The sequence below is a fragment of the Alligator mississippiensis genome, chromosome 6 (assembly GCF_030867095.1).
Source record: "Alligator mississippiensis isolate rAllMis1 chromosome 6, rAllMis1, whole genome shotgun sequence".
NCBI lineage: Eukaryota > Metazoa > Chordata > Crocodylia > Alligatoridae > Alligator > Alligator mississippiensis.
In genome coordinates, this window is record NC_081829.1 from 56592050 (window position 1) to 56612955 (window position 20906).

General features: G+C 48.1%; 1 long non-coding RNA gene across 1 annotated transcript; it reads left to right on the top strand.

Annotated features, from left to right (window-relative positions):
• Positions 1-12850: 12850 nt before the first annotated feature.
• On the top strand, positions 12851-19942 carry LOC109282413 (uncharacterized). Its single transcript, XR_002089385.2, has 3 exons — positions 12851-19204; positions 19442-19530; positions 19664-19942. It is a non-coding gene; the product is annotated as an uncharacterized LOC109282413 (long non-coding RNA).
• The last annotated feature ends 964 nt before the right edge of the window (positions 19943-20906 follow it).

Below are 20906 nucleotides of genomic sequence, written 5' to 3' on the forward strand. Positions count from 1 at the left end.
GGAATACTGCGTGCAATTCTGGGCGCCACACTTCAAGAAGGATGCGGATAACCTGGAGAGGGACCAGAGAAGGCCCACTCGTATGGTTAAGGGCCTACAGACCAAGCCCTACGAGGAGAGACTAGAGAAACTGGACCTTTTCAGCCTCCGCAAGAGAAGGTTGAGAGGCGACCTTGTGGCTGCCTATAAGTTCATCACGGGGGCACAGAAGGGAATTGGTGAGGTTTTATTCACCAAGGCGCCCCCGGGGGTTACAAGAAATAATGGCCACAAGCTAGCAGAGAGCAGATTTACATTGGACATTAGGAAGGACTTCTTCACAGTTAGAGTGGCCAAGGTCTGAAACGGGCTCCCAAGGGAGGTGGTGCTCTCCCCTACCCTGGGGGTCTTCAAGAGGAGGTTAGATGAGTACCTAGCTGGGGTCATCTAGAACCAGCACTCTTTCCTGCTTATGCAGGGGGTTGGACTCGATGATCTATTGAGGTCCCTTCCGACCCTAACATCTATGAATCTATGAATCCACAACTCATGTTTAAAGCAATCAGCTTTGTTTCCTCCATTCTTTTATCAAAATCTGTAGCTTATAACAATGTCCATAGTTCTCCCCTATTACTTTTGTTGGGGTTAACCAACCATCAGTTTCAGTCAGCACCTCTGTTACTTTGGCTATCATGAAACACTGAGCTCCGTTGCTTTCGTGCCTCTGCATGAATATTATCACCATCACAAAATCACCACAGCTCAGGATTCCCCTTCCAGGGGGTTGACACTGCTTGCTTGTCTCCTTTTTATCCTCATTATTTCTGGTTAGTAAATTATCAAAGTCTCTTGTCTTTCAGGTGCAGTGAACACTCCCGGCATTGGTTGATGATGTTGGTGTTTCTCGCCATTTCGTCACCCTTGAGCTAAGTTTGTTTCCTCACTGTACTCAAGTAATGGGGAGCAAAGTCTCCCTGTTACAATGACATTATAGTTTTTGAAAGACTCTTGAGGAGCATGACGAGAGGCTCCTGCATGTATTGGACCGCCTTGAGGCCATGGGGCTAAAGATGGACTTGGACAAGTGCAAATTTTGTCAGGTGTCTGTCAAGTAAGTGGGGCACATTGTGTCTCAAACCAGGGTCAGCACTGACCCTGAAAAGGTCAAAGTGGTGACCTCCTGGCCGTGGCCTTCCAGCTATAGGGACCTGAAAGGATGTCTAGGCTTCGCAGGGTTCTATCGATAGTTCATTCAAGATTACGCGACCATCACACGGCCCCTGAACCAGCTCACTCAAGGATACCACGTGGGGAGGCCTTCAAAATGCCTAGGGGCCCCGAGTCCCACCCTGGGAGCACACAGGGTGCAGAGTCCCACAGAGCCTTTTGGACCGCGATGGGATGGGCAGTGCAAGGGAGTGTTCCGTGAAGTAATCTGCCATCTGACAAACGGCCCCCATGCTAGCATACCCAGACTCCAATCAACCCTTTATTCTACACACTGATGCTAGCTTGTCCAGGTTGGGAGCCGTCTTGTACCAGTTACATGAGGGATACCAGTTACATGAGCTTAGTGCCCAGTGAGACTCATTATCCAGCACACAAACTTGAGTTCCTTGCCCTCAAGTGGGCAGTTACTGAGAAATTTAAGGACTGTTTATATGGGACCCAGTTTCAAGTCTGGACAGATAACACTCCATTGACTTACATCCTAACTAGCACAGAGCTTGATGCTACAGGGCACCGGTGGGTGGCTGCCCTGGCTGACTATTTCTTCAGTTTGCACTCCCAGGCAAGCTGAAGGAACGTGGATGGCCCAGGTCCTAGCAAAAGAATGGGAGAGATTGCGGCTTATTAACGGGGTGTTACATTGTGAGGTATGGGACCCCGAGGGAAGGACCTTGCTGCAGTTGGTGCTCCCCAGAGATCAACAAACACTTGTGTTCCGACCACTGCATGATGACTTTGGTCACCTGGGCATAGAGCGCACATTGGCCCTGGCTAGAGAGAGATTCTTTTGGCCCAGGATGGCCAAAGACATCAAGCCTAAGTGTAGCACCTGTGAAAGGTGTACGAAGAGGAAGACTTTACCAGCTAGGACAGTGCATCTGCACACTACAGAAAGCTCAGAACCGTTGGAGCTAATGTGCATGGACTTTCTGTCCATGGAAGGCGAAGGCAACCAGAAAGGTAACATACTCATGGTGACTAATCATTTCACACGGTACACCCAGGCCTTCCCCACACATGCCCAGATGGCCAGGACAGTGGCCAAGGTGTTATGGGAGAAATATTTCACAGTATTTGGGTTGCCAGCCTGAATTCACTCAGATCAGGGGCGAGACTTTGAGAGCCCCTTACTGAAAGAAGTGTTTGCCATTGTGGGAATAAAAAAATCTAGAACCACCCCATACCATCCACAAGGAGACCCGCAGCCTGAGCGGTTCAATTGCATGCTCCAAAACACGCTTGGCACCTTGAAGCATGAACAGAAGGCAGCTTGAAGTCACTACCTGGCTCATTTGGTGCACACATAGAATTCTACCCGCAGTGATGCCACTGCGGTTAGCCCCTACTTGTTGATGTTTGGGCAGCAACCTCGGCTACCAATAGACCTGTGTTTTGGGGTAGAAAAGGCTTATGATCAGCATGTAACCCATGGGCAATACACCCAACTGCTGAGAGACAGGCTGAGGAGCGCGTATCAGTTAGCTGTGGACACCGTCAGAAGGAATCAACAGCATCACAAATGGAATTATGACGCCCATGTGAGAGAGAGCAGGGATTGAGCCATGGAGACTAAGTGCTTCTGCGAAATCTTGGACTGATGGGCAAACACAAGATCACCAATCGATAGAGAGCTGAGCCGTATACCGTTGTACGAGGGATGAGGTACCTGCCTGTATATGAGATTGTCCCGGAGGCTGGACCTGGACAAACAAGGGTGGTGCACCAAAACCTGCTGCTACCTATGTGGGGGCTGGTGGAGGCCTGTCCGAGTAATAAGGTCAGTCGTGTGGCTCGGCCCAGTCTCCCACCCCGAGAGAGCACACCCCGAGAGAACCCTCCACCAGCAGTGGTGCAAGGGGAGTCTGACTCCAACTCAGACTGTGATGGGTGGTTTCCCTCCCTGTTCCATCCCAGTTTGGGTCTCTGTACCCCAAAGGATGCACCGAGTCAGGGAGAGGCCGCTCCAGCATCCTCGCCCACCAGTGCTATGGGGGAAGATGACTTACCTGCATGTTCCCATGAGGAAGCCACTCTCCCATCCCTGTCCAATGAAGGAGAGGGCCCTGCAAGAGAAGTGAGGACGGCATCCCTGGGGCCATCGTGAAACTCTGCGAGAGACAACACTCCTCCCTCACAGCAAGAATGCTGCCCAGTAAAAAGGCTATGATGCTCCTGGTGTACCAGGAGAGGTACCCATCTTCATACCCTGGACCCAATAATGTGATGAACCAAGGTTCCACTGGTGAGAGTGTGGTGGGCTTGCCTCTCTTCGCCTGGTTTCTTGGGGTTAGAGAATTGCTGAAGCGATTGATGGGCAAACCCACCAATCAGAGACCAGGAGGGGAGGGGCCTTGGGAGGAGTCTGCCCCACCCCTATGTCGAAGCAAGGTGAGGAGTGGACCTAATTGAAGACTGTGCTCCACCTCCCCCAATTAGCCAGTCTTCAATCTTGGGGCAAAACTCCAAAAGGGTATATAAGGAGCTGCATACACAGCACAAGGAGACAATGAGGAATGGAGAAGAAAGAACAAGCTGGGGCTGAGGAAGAGCTGGGGAAGAGCTACCCAGGGGGGTGCTTCCAGTTGCCCTGAAAAGCCTGAAGACTCTGCTGTCAGACGGGAGTGGCAGGTGGCTGTGTCCCCAACCCCTCACCATAAGAGAGCACAGCAAGCCGGTGCAGGCATCGCTGCACAGAGGGTCTGCTAGGGACTGGGACCTTGGGAGCCACTGGAGGCAGCTCAGGTCTCCACCCCAGCATGAGGCTGGACAGTGTAGGTGTCACTGCATGGAGTGTCCTAGAGGAACCAGGACCTTGGGAGCTGCTCAAGGTGGCCAGGTCTCTAGCCCTGACACGAGGCTGGCACCAGTGCAGACATTTTTGAGCTAAGGACCCTTGGAAGGTGTAGGGGGCAGTTCAGGCCCCATTCCCCACTGCTGGGTGCGATGGCCCATGGTCAGCGCAGGCTCCGCAGTGCGGCAGGCCTGTACTGGAGCCCTGGCCCTGGGCACGCATGAGGCAGCCCAGGCCCACAACCTGCTAAGAAGGCCGAGCCATCCGGGCATATGAACAAGCCATGTGCCCAACACAGGGACTGAGACAGAGCACCCACTGTAAGAGCCGGTTGCTTAGCTGGGGATGAAATACCTGGAACCCTTGCTAGACTGTACTTGCCTGGAACCATGAGTTCTTGGGCAAGGGGTTTCCCACCGGGGAAGGACACAGTGGCTAGCCCCATCAGAGTGAGCTTATGCTAGAGAGAGAGAGAGAAAGAGAGAGACTCCTCTAGACAAGGGGAGTATTTGGGATTACCATACATATTGGAATGTTTATTAATTGCTTGCTGTGTCTTATATTTTTGGAGTGTTTATTAACTGTTTATTGTGCTTTATGTTTTGGGGTGCTTACCCATTGATTGTTGGGACATACTTACCTCTGGGGATCCATGGGCCAGTTTTCTCTTGTGGGTCTTGGGAGATTGCTATACTTAACCTGTTGTGTTATTTGCTGACTTAAATATATTATATGTAAATATTTATCTTTATCTCCTATCCTGTTTATTCTATCCCCTCCCCTTTTATTCTGCACCAGAATAAACCATGTATATAGTTAAGATATTGTGTCCTGGTCTTCTTCTATAGAGACACTGGAGAAGGGGAAGCTGTGAGCAAGCTGCAGTTTCCATCTTCAGCATGTACGTCTTGCTGACCCTTCCCTTCTATTGGAGAGGGGAGTACATACTCTGGCACACCTGGGTTATGCACTGAAAGAGATTATCTCAAGAAGTGGTAAAATCTCTGTCACTGGAAGTTTTTAAGGGCAAGATAGACAAACATTTGTCTGGGATAATTTAGATAGAAATGATCCTGCCTTGAGCAGGAAGTTGGATGAAAAGCCCTGCCTCCAGACCTGTCTCTCCTCTTAGTCTTTGCTTCTCTAAACTAAACAAACCCAGTTATTTCAGTCTTTCCTCACAGGTCAAAGATCTTAGACCTCTGGTCATAATTAGTAGAGGTGCACTGATACATCAGCACCAATATAAGGAAAATTGACAGTATTAGCAATTGGCTTTTTTTGGCTAATGTGGCTAATAAATGCTCTGTGCATGCACACAGTCACAGTGCAGCATGCAGTTCAGCCAGGAGTGCAGCCCAGCAGTGTGGAGAGCGGGTTGGTCCAGCTGGTAAGTCTGTTGTGAGGGAAGGGGCATGGGGAGGGAAGGGGTGTGGGGGGTGGGCAGATTGAGGCCCCAGCAGGGAGGGAGGGAGTGGGGTTGGGGCAGGGGCAGGCATTGCACAGCTGGGGTGGGGCACAGGGCAGAGCTGCTAGTGGCTTGTCTGGGGGGTAAGGCAGAGGGCAGGATGGCTACCATCACTGCATGCACCCCAGGAGAGCATGGGGGGTGCATGCACTCAGATCTGCATGCAGGGTGAGGGCAGGCTGCTGCTGCAGGCTGGGGCTGAGGGCGGTGCCAGGCTCTTCCCAGTGTGGGGATTGGGCTGGTGCTGTGCTTGGGGCAGGCAGTGGTGGCGCTGGGAATGGGGGTTGGGAGGAGCTATGGTGAACTTTAGGGCTGCTGCAGCAACTCCCCCCACCCCCCCACTGCCTAGCCCTCCTCCCAGAGCTGCTGCCTCCTACCCCAAGTGCAACCTGGCCCAGCCCCCCACTGGGAAGAGCTCAGCACCACCCTGGCCCCAGCCCACAGCAGCAGCCCGCCTTCACCCTGTATGCAGATCCTGGGGCACATGCCCTCCTGGGGTGTGTGCAATGGCAGGAGCTGCCCCCCACCCTACATGCACCCTCCAGACAAGCTGCTCACGGCTCTGTCTCATGCCCCACCCACTGTGCAGCGCTTGCCCCAGCCCCATGCCCTCCCTCACCACCGGGGCCTCAATCCGTTCCCCCCTTGCCCTTTCCCCCCCAACAGACTTACCAGCCGGACACTGCTCTCCAAGCTGCTCGGCTGCATATAGGCAATCGGATCAGTATTGGCTGATATGGCTCGTTAGAAATCGGCCATCTGTATTGGCCCAAAAAATCTTTTGGTGCACCCCTAATAATTATTTTTCTTCTCTGAACTCTCTCCAGTTGGTCCACAACTTTATTGAAATGTAGTTACTAAGATTAGACATAACACATTAGCCTATGCCTTACTCCCACTGCATTCTTCATTGTCTTTGCATAAAACCCTTCCATTTATACATCCCAGTGTTGTGATTATTTTTTTTCAAACAGTAGAACATTGTTGACCCATGCTTAGTTTTTGATCCACTAAAATCTCCAGATCCTTTTCCTATAGATCTCCTGTCTAGCCAGTTGTTCCCTGTTTTGTATGGTATGGTTCTTTATTCCTATCTAACTGTAGTATCTTGCACTTGTTCTTATTGAATTCAGACCATTTCTTCAATTCATGAAAATCATTTTGAATTCTAATATTTTACTTCATAATGCTTGCAGACCTTCCCAGCTTGGTATCATCTGCAGATTTAATAAGTATCTTCTGTATCCATCATCCAAGTCATGAATGAAAACTGTCTTATTACAAGGGTGGGACACTGGGCCTTCGGCCCTGGGTGCCCACTTAGAGAGGGCACAAGAATGGCATTTGCTGCCACTGCCACTCCCGCCATTGCTACTACTTAGGGCTCCTCAGACCCTGGCAGTAATGCCTCTGAATGAAAGTACTGAATATTACCAGACTCAGGACAGACTGCAGCAGAATCACACTTGGTAAATCTTTCCAGTCGGATGATATCACTGACAGCTAGTCTTTGAGTATAGTTTTCCAATGAGTAAGGTGACAATGTGGATACTGTTAGCCAATGCTGTCTATACACGTTATATTAATATACTGTTATGTTAGCCAGTGTTAACAATCCTCAAGAAAAAAACCCTATCTGCACTCTGATCTGTATGAATACTTATGCTAAGCTCTACCACAGAAATGTATTCGTAGCTGAATTGTCATTACTGCTGTAGGACATACTAAAAAACAGAATTTATGGCCTTATTAGTGATGTCTGTTCAGAATGAGATGGGTATAAATATCAATACTGGTGATGTTAAAATTGGATCTTCTTCCTTTTCCCCCTCCCCCAGAGTTGCAGCTATTGCAGGACTCCATTTGGATTTGTAATTTTAACATATGTCTATGTCTTCTTACTTGAGATTTGTCCATTTGTTTTCTGAAGCTCTTTCTTAAAGATTATCTCTGATTAGAGACAATTCTGAAAGATCCATTTGACACACTTGTGAAAAGTTCAGTGAGAAGCTTGGAGGCCTGTTGGCTACACAACTAAAATTATCCAAGGTAATAAAAGGCCAATTTAACCTTTATAGAAGTCAGCAGAAGTTAAAGATTGGGACTGAATAAGTGCTGAAAGAATAGTCAGAACTGATAGCTCCTCCAAGAACTATCTTGAGGAGTGTGGAAACAAATCTATAGAGCAAAACTGGTGTGCTAGAATGAAGTTTCACTAGTGAAAAGAAAACTGAGAAGATGGATAGTCTACCCAACACCCCTTTCTGAGGTCCTTACTTTGACACTGAAGCCAGGGGGATGGGTGGACTGAAAGGACGAAACTTTATCCTCCTGGCTGCCTCATGCATTCTTTCCTGGGACCTCAGCAACTGCTGTGACACTGTTGGGCCTTCTTCACTTTGATCCTGACCAAGCCAGAGAGACTCAGATGGCATAGGCTTTGGCTGAGTCCTGAACAACACCAGGAATATCAGATTTGAATTCCTGCTCCAATTTCCTTACCCATGTCTGCTTTTCGTTCTCAACCTTATTTCTTTTCTCGTACCTCTGTGTTTTTGCCATGTCTTTAATAAATCTGGCTTAGCTATACAAGACTGCATCCTTTTGCAACATCTTTTGAAACACTGCAATAAGCCCATGACAAGAAATGCAATTAAAAGCAATGACAAGGAGGCTGATGTATATGTTTGCTGGGTCTCAGTGACTGATAAGGCTGTGTGCTGTGCTTGTCATTCTTCAGGGGCAAGGTTACAAATAATAGCATCACAAACAGAAATTGCATTTTTATCTCTGTTGGGTTTTTTCATTCCATTGTGTGTATGTTGTGTTGTGGACACAGGTCTTTCAACCAGTTATTCAGCACAACTTTCTCTGTTTAGAATATGAAACACATAAATATGAGTTGTTGCCCACAGGGCAACAGTGTTGGGATACATTATATCCAGTATCTGATGGTGGTTGTTCATGTGTGCCTCTTTATTAACCTCTGTTTGCGCAGTCTTAATTTCTGTATGTGCCATCTTGAGCTCACCAGCAAGATTTTTTATTTGATATTTTTAGAAGAATACATAAAAAAGTACATTTTAGGGTGGGAAATCAAATGAGCCAGTCAACACTGACAGTTCGCCTTTAATGAACTTTGCAAATCTCTCTCTTGCCCTCCTCACCCTTCTATCTGTGCACTATGCACAACATGTGCATAACTCTTCAGAGGTTTCTGCTGTGGGGTTTCTGTTCCTCTTTCATTTCTGCTTCTTTAAAATTGCTAAGTTTTAAAATAAAGAAGTCACCGCACCAGTTTTTTTTCTCACAGTACACATTCTCCCAAACAACTCTGAAGACTCATCTAGAAATTACAAAAGACTTCAAGGGCAAATGGAATGCCTCCTGCATAACCTGGTTGGGTTTTTTGCTGTGGCCATTCCCTGCTGTAGCCTTTAATGCAGAATAAATGAGTGACAAGGCTTGGAAAAATTAAGATAAGGCAAGCTGGAGAAAATGTTCTTTCATGTGCCAAGTATTGCATAGTTCAGTGGTAAAAGCAAGAAGCAGCATGATGTTACTTTCCATGTTCCTGCAGATCTCCACTAGAGGGACATAAAACAAGGAACTTTACCTAACTCCCAACTTGCAGAAATCTTGCCATTTTCTTTAAGAAAAGTTGAGTTGGTCTTTAGGGCCATGGTTCTTCAGTTTTGTGAGATGTTCCTTTCCTTATTCTGGTAGCATAAGGACTGGGTCATAAATCATCTAGTTTACTTGTTAGATCAGTGGGAAAGTTACCACTGGGGAAGTTACTGGATCCAAGCAGGAAATCCAAGGACAGAGTCCAAGTCACAGGCTGAGTCAGGATTCTAGAGTCAGAGACTAAGTTACCAAAGAGTGTCTAAAAAGCTGGATTCCAGAAACAGAGCAGAACAATGTCAAAAACCGGGAAACTGAAGAGCACAACATCCAAGGGGCTTTACACAGCAGACCTTCAGAAGAGCTGTTGGCTGGCCTGCAGGGGAGACTGTTCTCCCCAGCAGCCAATTAGGAAACCCAAAGAGTAGCCAGCTGGGCTGCCTGTTAGGGCCCCTGACAGGTGGGAGAGACCTAAAACATAGCCCACACTTCTGTACAACCCAAATCACCCCACCAAGACACATGGGAGGTTCTCAGATGCAACGGTGCTGAACAGAAACATAAAACACTAAAATGATAGGGTTTTTTTGCATATAACATGCACCCTTTTTTCCAAAACCCTGCTACTGACAATTAGTAACAGCAGTTTCTACTACTTCAGCTTCTGCTAGACAAAAGGAAAAGCAAAGTCTGCATGGATCCACAAGTAGCAGAATAGTGAGCAGGCTTGGCTTCCTAGCTGCTGCTACTCAGTTACTTACTACAAGGAAAGATTTTTTTCCTTCATTCTGCCTTTCAAAAACAAGGTGTGTATTTTATTCTGGGGCATGTTGTATGTGAGAAATTATGATAATATCAATAGCAATGTCCCTAGAGGAGTTCATGGACTCTGTGGCATGTCTTCCTTTAAGGGTCCAGAGCTCTGGTTGAGATAAGGATTTTTTGGAAGATAGGATTGGTTGCAATGGGAGGACATTTCACTTACAAGTGTTATCTATGTACAAAGGTTATTTAAGAGGGAGACTTTGCAATGTTTCCTAAAGATGATCAAACTTTGTCTGATCTCTTTTGGAGATTGTTCCATAGCCAGATCCTCTCAAGAGAACATGCTTTGTCCCCAGCTCATACATGCTTACTCCTGTTCTAGGAAATCTGCATTTGTTCAAGGAACCATAGCTGTCACATTGGTTCACAGGTCAAAATTCAGTTACTGATGTAGCTAGAATTTGATCCACCAATTCCTTTTGAAGATTAACATCAAGGCCTTCAGTGAACATCAGACGATGGCTAGGAGCTAATGGAAAGACTTGAGCACCAAGTTTTATGGTCACAAACTGCTACAAGATCGTTTCAGGCTGGACATAAGGAAGAATTTCTTTACTGTCCGAGCCCCCAAGGTCTGGAACAGCCTGCCACCGGAGGTGGTTCAAGCGCCTTCATTGAACACCTTCAAGATGAAACTGGATGCTTATCTTGCTGGGATCCTATGACCCCAGCTGACGTCCTGCCCTTTGGGCGGGGGGCTGGACTCGATGATCTTCCGAGGTCCCTTCCAGCCCTAATGTCTATGAAATCTATGAAACCAGTCTGAAATGTTTACCTTGGCTTGAGCCATGGAGACGGTGGGCCACTGTGACAAACTTTCCATTCAATTTCAGAAAAAAGGTTACAGCAGTGATTCTCAGCCAAGGTTCCATGGCACCCAAGGGTGCCACAAGATTCTTTTAGGGATACCATGGGGTGCTGCACAGTATTAGCACTGTTACACATGATCCAGAGAGTTCAAATAAAAATCCATAATGTCAAAAACATTCTGCCTTACTCTGGTCTTTATGAGTTCTTTGAAACAGAAGAATTGCTTTATTGTCTTTCCGTAGTCAAAAAATGAGTGCAAACTAAGAGCTGGCATTTTTCTAAGTGGTGCCTTGAGTCTAAAAATGGATTACTATGGTCAGGCTGGTGTCTGGGAGGAAGGGATGAAGTTTCCTAACAAATAGATGGTGAAAGAATGTAGTTTTGAAAAACTACCTGATCATTCAGGCTTAGCAAGGAGTCAAACTGGACCCTCCATATTGCTATGAATGGGGGCCTGTATGCCTTCAGTGGAAGGCAGTGACAGCAAATACTTGAAATGTGTCCCTTTTTTGGTATTGCTGCATTCAGTTTAAGCCAGATGACCTCCGCCCAGAAGCCAATCCTCTGGAAGTGTTCTAATGTTTTACTAATAGCAGCAATTGTCTCATTCAGGAATGAGATATATAGTTGTGTCATCAACAGATAAGGCCATGACACCTCACTGTCACTCCCCATAGCCTCAAAAGGATATTGAAGATAGGTGGGGATTATAAGGATTCCTTGGGCCCTTTCAGTGTTAGGAGCACGATTTAGAGAAGAACCATGAGAATGATTACATGAATGGAAAACATGATTTATAGCAATAGACTTGTGGAACTCCATTGATTTAGCTTATCAAAGAGAAGGCTAGAGGATGATTCATTTCACTTTACAAGAAAAAAATGATAATACATGACCATACTCTAGAAGACAACGCTATGGGAATGTCTGCAACTTGAAGCTGGAGAAATTCAGAAATAAGGTGTATATTTTTCAACAAGCGTGGTCAAATAACATTGGGACAAGTAACAAAAGATTGTGCCTGATTCTCTCTGAACATTTTTAAATCAGATTTTCTTTAAGGTAAGCATGAATATGAGCCTTCTGTATTACGCAGGACATCAGACCAGTTAATCACAACAGTGATTTTTGAGCCTTGAAACCTTGAGAATACTTAACATCAAGACTAGTCCAAAGTTTGCAGGGACTCATTGTCAAGGAAAGATGTTTGGGGGCCCTCCTTACAGACTCGTGACCCAGCCATTCCCCCATATTACCATCACTAGCTGTGTCTGGTCTGCTTTTGCTTCTCCTCCCTGACTGTCATGATCGCTTCTCTGTGAGGCCTTAGCTTCTAGTGATCTATACAAGGGATTTGGGTTTAAGCACAGGCTAAAAGAGATAGGGAGTAGAGTCAGGTAGGGAACTTAATTTCTGCCACAGACTGTTAGAGGTGGTCAAGTAGGATTGGGGATCTGAAATCAGGTGAGCTGCTCTGCCTTGTGGGTTGGGTATGTTTGGCATAAGGCTCTCTGGACCACCTGATGTTTTGAACAGATGGAGAAATGGCAATTGGCCAATGGCGGTGAACCTTAATAAACATGTTTCTTTAAAATTCTGTCTGCTCAAACAGGCCCAGGTTTTGATGCTAGCTTGTTTAGAGGCTGCAGACTTTCCAGTTCCTCACAGGCAACTCTATTTCTTTATTTTAGTATATTTTAAAGTATATTTTTACAGAAATGTACAGGGCCAAATTCTGGTGCAAATTCTGGTAAAAGTAGTCCAGGGCTGAAGTTCTTTTGGGATGGGTGACAAATAAGTCTATCTTACTCCTTGATCTTCTCCTTTTGTCTTCATCCTCTTTTCTCCCTGGGTTGTTTTTTTCTCTCCAGTTCCCTCAGATTCTGCTCTCTAACTTCACTTCCTATTATTTACTTCCTGCTTTTTGTCACATTTTTTTCTCTCTCACTCTTAGTGTCACCGATTCAGCTGGCTGGTGACTCTTGCAGGTGTTTGCAAAAAATAGGATATGAAGAACATGAAAATGAGCTGTATTATATTTAAGAATGCATGTCTCTTCATTGGATTGTTATTCCACTATTTTCCTGCGTGGTTTTAAAGAGTCAGTTCTTGGCAGAACTCACTCACTAGTCCATGGGGAAGGCAGACGATAACTTTAGATAATCCAATCATTGGTGTTTAACAGACAACGTGGGTTTCAGTGCCATGGCCTTTAACTGTGCTAAGCCAATAGTCAACCCACCTTCACCTCTATCAGCAGTGTCCCCATCTCTTATCCTTTCTTTGTCTTTCTGTTAAATACTTTCTATCTAGTACTTCTGCCCTCTGTAAATCCATTCATAGCATCTGATGAAATTGTCTCTGAATTAATTAGCCACCCTACCTTGCCTTCTGCCTAACTCTAAACTAACATGGCTAACTACCTCTATCACTAGCTTGTGACAGCAGAAAAATGAGAAAACTAAAGCAAAGATCTGCAGCTGGTGCTCTGTGGCTAGAAGACCCTTTCCCTATCGGCATGGCTCCTGGAAGCCCCATCTGGCCCAGAGGCCAGGAGCAAGGCAGGATGTGTCTGGATGCCAGAGACAGAGCCAGACACACTCCCTGCCCCCAGAAGCAACCAGATGCTTCTCCTGCCAGCCAGCGAGCCCAGGGAAGCAGCGTAGGCATGCCTCAGCCAGGATGCAATAAGGATGGGAGCACGCATGCCTCATCCAGGAAGCAGATGGAGAAGAGCCAGGTGTGGCTCCAGCAGCCAGCTGGGAGCCAGTTCCACATGCTAGGAGTGAGTGATCCGGACTGAGCCAGCGGGGCCCACCAGCCCACAGAGTGTTGAGGCCCAGGGGCAACACTGAGCCTCTTGACTCCACTCACAGACAACCTGGTACAACAATGATCTCACTTGTCATCGCAGCAGAAGGATCACCCAGGGCAGCAACGGTCAGATGGGTATGAGAGAGTGCAGCCCAGTGGGCTCTGTGGGCACTTGGCAAGTGTAAGCCCTGGAGGTACAGCCCACAAATCCCACCCACCCCCACAGTGTGGCTGCACACCTGAAGTGCTCCAACAGAGGACAACCTTGATATTCAGCCCTGAGCAAGCCCACCGGGGTTGATGCCCTGGTACACTTGGCCAACTAGCTGGCTGGGCAAGTAGCCCAAATGGCACAAAGGGTCAGAGGAATGGACCCTCAATCCCTGGTGCTCAAAATCAAGCAGTTCAGCATGGGGACAATGGTACCCTGCCCACCACTCAGACTGAGCTACATTACGTTGTTCTTGTGGTGGCATTTTTTTTCTCGGAGAGTGGCAGGACCATGGGGAGATCCCTGTGGCACCTGTGCTCTGTCAAGCCATTGTGTCAGAAATGACCTGTGACTGTCAAGGTGCAGCCTAGATATACAATAACACCCATATGGAAAGGGGTAGGGTGTAGGGGAGGAGAAGCCCCACTGAAGATGCACCACAGAGGGCATTCCTGAGCTGTGTAGGAACCACTGAGCAACATCCCAGAGGTACCAGGAACAGCAAAGTCATGGCAGATGACTAGGTTCAGGTGCAGTCTTCCCTAGTTGACATGGCAAGGGCCTGTCACAGAAGGATTTGTTTGGTGTTGGTATAAAATGCTGTAGGAATAGATTTCAGGCCCAATTACTTTGAACAGTCATTTCATTTCCATTTACCCCACCCCTTATTTAAATTTAGCACAGCACATGAAGTCAAAGTACCCAGCCTGCCAGGCTGTCCATGGGCCCAGTAACCTGGCAGCAGGGGAGTATGAGAGTCTGAAGGATACCAACCTAGAGTTCAACCCCGGCCGGGAGCACGGATCTCACCACACCAGGACATCCATGCTGTGACGGGAGCTTCCCATCTGCACCAGCCAGGCTTTACCTCCTCGCCAGGTGAAGCGGATTGGGGCTAATCTGCAGTGCAAGCAATATCCAGGCACGGGAAATGGAGCCAAGGGGGAAGAGAAGGGAGAAGACCGGGAGCAGGGGATGCACGAGGAGGGTGGCGACAGCTGGGTGAGCTCTTGGCCGGATTCCGAAAAGGAGGTAATATTCCCACCACTGGAGTGAAGAGGCAGTGGGAAGCTTAGTGGGGAGAGACCCAGGAAACAGTGGAGGTGGCAGATCCACCCAAACCAGCTGCCGTGTGGTTCTTTTTTTCCCGTTTTTCCCCCCCTCCTTTTGATGTTTCCAGTGTCTGCTTGAGACCCCGGACTGGGACCCAGCATCCATCTATGCAGGTAAGCCTAGAAGAAGTCCCCATCTCATTAAGTGGCAGACACCACCAATTAAGCCCCAGTGGAGGCATCAGAGCAAGCCGTTGGCAGGCTTAAAGGGGCAGTGAAGCCCCAGCCATCTGGGACTGGACTTTGATAGCGTCCTGAGGGCAGGTGAAGACCAAGCCCTAGGACTTCAGTTAAAACCCAAAGAAAAGAAAAAAAAAAGATATAGTAAAAAAAATTAAAAAGGAAAAGAGTAAAGAAATTGGCCTCATGTGGGTCCCTTCATCATTTTATGCTGAGGCTTTGGGCACTGAGGCAACCCCGACGGTCAATCCGGGTGTAGGACAGGTAGTCATCATCTCCCTTTCACAAACCTCTCTTTGTCATCAAAGTCATGGCAGGAGAAAAGAAAGGGCACCAGACCTCACCTGAATCTACTTTAGGGGTTGCAGATACCCTGAGGGGACCAGTAAATGTCAGTGGGAAATAGGGGTACACGCCTGTACCTGGTGACTACCCGACAACTTAGTGCATTGGCTGGGAACTCCAACAACGGCCCAGAAGAAACAGAGAAGATGGAAGTCCCCATGGTAGCAGTTGCGGTGGGAATGGACCTGGTCCAGCAGACACTGCATTTACGGGACAGATCCTCCAGCAACAGCAGCAACAATCAGCACAACAGCTGGCCTTTGAAGAAAATTGGATCCAACAGCAGGCGTGCCAGCAGCGGAACGCAGTAGAACTAAAGATCCCTAAGATGATGGTTCACAATGATCCAGAGATGTTCCTTGGAAGCTTTGAATGAGCGGCCCTGGCCACAGGACTAGAAAAGTCTCGGTGGGCTGGGAACCTTGGAGTCTTGCTGACTGGAAAGGCACAGGTAGCCTATGGGTCCATGTCACGAGAAGAGGCCAGGGACTAAGATAAAGTCAAGAAATAAATGTTGAATAGGCTAGATGTTAACCCCGAAACTTATCGTCAAGCTTTTAGGGCCTGGAAACCCCATGAAACTAAGGAGCCATGAGCGTTATTACAGTGGCTGGCTAACCTGGTTTCCAAGTGGCTGAGGCCCCTGGAAAGTTCTAAAAGTGCAATTTGAGACAAAATTCTGCTGGATCAGTTTCTAAACAACTTGGACAAAGAGACCCAGAGGTGGGTCCACTGTCACAGGCCAGGGTCATCCACCAAGGCATTGCAATTGGCTGAAAATTTCTGGAGTGCCCGAGGAGAGAGACTGTCAGAGTGAGGTCCCAGGGTGTCAGGACCCCTGAGACCCCATGACATCACCAGGCCATTGAACTGGGAGCGACGGGAAAATAGAAGTCCTGACAAAGGTGGGGTGGTCTGCTTCCATTATGGAAGGGCAGGGCACATGTCCTGAGAGTGCACCTACACGTCACGAGCCCTCACACGGACCACGCATTCGCCATTCACAGAGTTGAGTGTATCCTCAGGCCTGGTGGACTCCCCCGGAGCTGAATCTATGGATTGTAGCGTGGAGAAAGATGCATTGGCAGGTCCTGGGCCGCGTCCAATGGTCAACACTTGGGTTGGGGGTGAAAGATTGGAAGCAATCATCGACACGGGCTGCTCCGATACCTGCATCCAAAGCAAGCTGGCCCCCTCCATGTATGTGCAAAAGGCCAACCCTGTGAAGATGACATGCATGCATGGGCATAGTACTTTTTACCCACGGTGGGTTTATGAGGTCATGGTACTGGGCACCACTCGAGAGATGCCAATCAGGCTGGCAAGGGACCTACCATACCCCATGATCCTGGGGTGGGATTGGCACAAAATTTATGAGGTACTCAAGGTGACAAGAAATGTTGGTGTAGGAGGGGTTGGACTGGCTGAAGACACAACTGAAGACCTTGACCTCGAACAGCTGACAGGCAACAGAGCTTTCCGAAAGGCCCAGGAGGAAGAGTGAGAATTCCAGTCTATATGAGAAACAGAGCTGGCGAAGGTGGAAGACGAAGTAGTAGACCCGGCCTGCTATGCACACCTCCCCCGATTTGAGGTTAGAGATGGTTTATTGTACCGGGTGAAACAGGGCCCTTCAGAGGGAATGGAGATAGCTCAATTACTGATACCTAACCAGTTTAGGCTTCCCCTCCTGAAGCTAGCACACGGGAACCCAATGGGGGAGCATATGGGGGCCCATAAGATGGAAGCTAGATTAACCAGGTGGTATTTCTGAGCCGGACTGTACAACTAGGTTGAGAAGTTTTGTTGTGCCTGCCCTGCATGTCAGATGGTGAGTGGGAACCGGCCAGCACAAGACTACGCAATCCGGTTCCCGGAAGCAGTCCTGATGCGGTCAGTCACGGGGCCCCATGTGGTGGAAGAACTTATGAAATGGATAGTCCAGGTAGGCATCCCTAAAGAAATTGTCACCGATCAAGGGTCTAACTTTATGTTGGAAGTCATCCGCAGTTTGTGTAGGTTCCTGCAAATCACACATCTTCACACAACCATCTACCACCCACAGACTAATGGGATGGTAGAGAGGTTTAACCAGACCCTGAAGAATATGCTGAGACGGTATGTACAGGTAGAACCCCGGCGGTGGGACCTGATGGTTCCACCATTGTTATATGTGGCACGGGAGGCCCCTCAGTCATCATTAGGGTGTTCCCCATTCGATCTGGTATACAGGCACTGGCCCAGAGGCCTGTTAGATCTAGTCAAGGAAGGGTGGGAAGCCAGACAGGAGGAAGAACTGAACTCCTCAGAATATGTGCAGAGCTTGCAATGGCATCTATGGAGGGCAGGAGAACTGGCCCATGAGTGCCTGAGAGCAGTCCAACAATCTCAGAAATCTGCATATGATAAAAGGGCCCAAGAAAGGGGACTCCGGGAAGGCCAAAAAGTCTTGGTATTACTCCCTGACACCAAGAATATGCTTACAAAGTGTTGGCAAGGGCCTTTTGTGATAACTCGCCAAGTAGGTCCCGTAGACTATGAGGTTCTTAAGCCAGGATCTTGAAGGGTGAGGCAAATTTACCATATTAACCTCCTTAAAAAATGGTGGGAGCAGGAAGGCCTGTTAATTACCCCATCTCTGCCAGAGGACAAATTCGGCTGAGAGTTAGGTCCCAGTGCGGGATTAGAGGCTGGTGATCTAGTTGTCCTGGTCGGGTTCCAACTTGACCTGAGACAACGGCATCAGATAGAGGCCTTGGTAAAAGAGTTCTGCAATGTCTTTAGTGAAAATCCCAGGTGTGCAACAGAGATAACCCATTGCATAGTTACACCCCCAGGGCAAGTTGTCAGGGAAAAGTGGAGGAGGATTCCTCATGAGGCCATCCGCACCAAATTAGCTAAAATGCTGGAACAGGCCATAATCCAAGAGTCACGGAGTCCCTGGCAGAGCCCCATCATCGTGGTTACCAAGCCTGATGGATCCATCTGACTATGTATCGACTTTAGGAAAGTGAACACCATTTCCAAGTTTGATGCCTTCCTGATGCCCCAGATCAGTGAGCTTCTTGAGAGAGTGGAGCAAGCCCGGTTTATCTCCACCCTAGAGCTGTCCAAGGGATATTGGAAGACAGGGCCAAGACAGCCTTTGGCACCCTGTGGGGGTTATATGAGTTCAGAAGAATTCCCTTTGGGTTGCACGGAGTGGCTGCTACTTTCCAACGATTAGTTGATTGGGTGTTAGCCCCGCACCAACAATACTCGGCCGCTTATAAAGACGACATCATAATCTGTACCCAGGAATGGGAAGAACACCTCAAAGCAGTGAGAGCAGTGCTGTGCAAGTTACACCAAGTTGGTCTAACAGCCAACCCCAAGAAATGCGTCCTGGGTAAGGCAGAGACCAAGTACCTGGGATTTTTGGTAGGGCGAGGGCAAGTCCAATCGCTAGCTAATAAAGTAGAGGCCTTACGTCAGTTCAAGCCACCACAAAACCGCAGGCAACTGAGGGCCTTCCTGGGACTAGCCGGATATTACAGGTGATTTATACCTGAGTTCGCCAATATCACCGCACCCCTCACTGACCTGTTACAACAGAAAAGAGGAGGTTCTCTCTCATAGAACGCAGAAAGCACCCTCGCCTTTGAACGCACCAAGAGGGCCCTCTGCCATGAGGCAGTATTAAGCACCCCAAATTTTTAATTGCTTTTCACCTTACAGACGGATGCATTGGAACGAGCCATGCTGTCCCAGGAAATTGATGGAGCCTCCTGACCTGTGGTCTATGCCAGCTGGAAACTAAGTCCACGTGAAAGAAGGTATGCCACAGTCAAGCGAGAGTGCCTCGTCATAAAGTGGGGCATCCAGTACTTTCGGTATTACTTACTGGGGTGGGAGTTCACACTCATCACTGATCATGCCCCTTTGAGGTGGCTGAGGGTTAAGCAAATGGACAATGCATGCTTTACCCGATGGGCTCTCACCTTACAGCCTTTCAATTTTAAAATTACATACAGGCCAGAAAAAACTAACACAGTTACTGATTTCCTTTCGAGATCTCACGAGGACAAAGACAGAAAAGAGCCCGGGGTGGCAAACATAGATCCAGTCATGTTGAGGACCCCAAACATGAGTACGCCTAATGGTGAGTTAAGGGGGGAGGTATGAGAGAGTCCAAAGGATACCAACCTAGAGTTCAACCCCAGCCGGGAGCATGGATCTCACCACACCAGCTGCCTTGGGGTTCTTTTTTTCCCCCCTCTTTTTGATGTTCCCAGTGTCTGCTTGAGAGCCTGGACCAGGACCCGGCATCCATCCACGCAGGTGGGCCTAGAAGAAGTCCCCATCTCATTAAGTGGCAGACACCACCAATTAAGCCCTGGCAGAGGCATCAGCAACAAAGTATCTAGGGGAGTCCCTGGCGGAGAGCAAGCCGCCAGCAGGCTTAAAGGGGCAGAGAAGCCCCAGCCATCTGGGACTGGACTTTGATGGTGTCCCGACAGCAGGCGAAGGCCAAGCCCTAGGACTTCAGTTAAAACCCAAAGAAAAGAAAAAAGATACAGTAAACAAATAAAAAAGGAAGAGAATAAAGAAATTGGTCTCGTGTGGGTCCCTTCGTCATTTTATGCTGAGGCTTCGGGCACTGAGGCAACCCCAACAGTCGATCCGGGTGTAGGATGGGTACTTACCACCTCCCTTTCACAAACCTCTCTTCATCATCAAAGTTGTGGCAGGCGAGAAGGAAGGGCACCAGACCTCACCTGAATCTACCTTAGGGGTTGCAGATACCCTGAGGGGACCAGTAAATGTCAGTGGGACATAGGGGTACGTGCCCGTACCCAGTGACTACCCGACAGGGAGCAGTTGGGATATATCATCTTATGTCACTTGATCAAATACCCTAGAATTTGGGGAATATATCACTGTGTATGTAAGTTGTGCAGCCTGTTATGAGTCTCTGTGTATTAAATACAATATTGAGCTTTTTAGTGTGACAGCTTGTGAATCATGGAGGAACCCAGTAATCTGCTAGAGTGTATACCTGGCATGTGTAGTGGCTTTGAGCACTTTGAAGTTGGCACCACATGTCATGCTGGGTAAATGTCTTAAGGCAGATACCCAAGCAGAGATTTTACTGCTAAGCTTCTGAATGTGATGTTTTTAGGTGACAGAATGGTCTAATGTGAATCCTTGGTTAGTTGGGGTGTGCTCATGGGGAAGGATGTGGTTGCCTACTCTGATATTCAGTGTGTTCTTGGCTTGACAATTGTCCAGGTGGAAGTGATGATCTTGATCACAGGGAATGACTTGGTGGGAGATTGGCAGGTGCAAGGTAACCTAGGGGATAGTGACCACCTATTGATAGGGTTCACTATCTGAAGAAAGGTGGGGAAGATAACTAGTAGGGCGGAAGTGCTAGACTTCAGAAAGGCCAACTTCAACAAGCTCAGGAGATTAGTTAGGGAGGGACTGACTGGTAAAAGCCTTGGAGAGATGGGAGTTCAGGAAGGGTGGGCATTT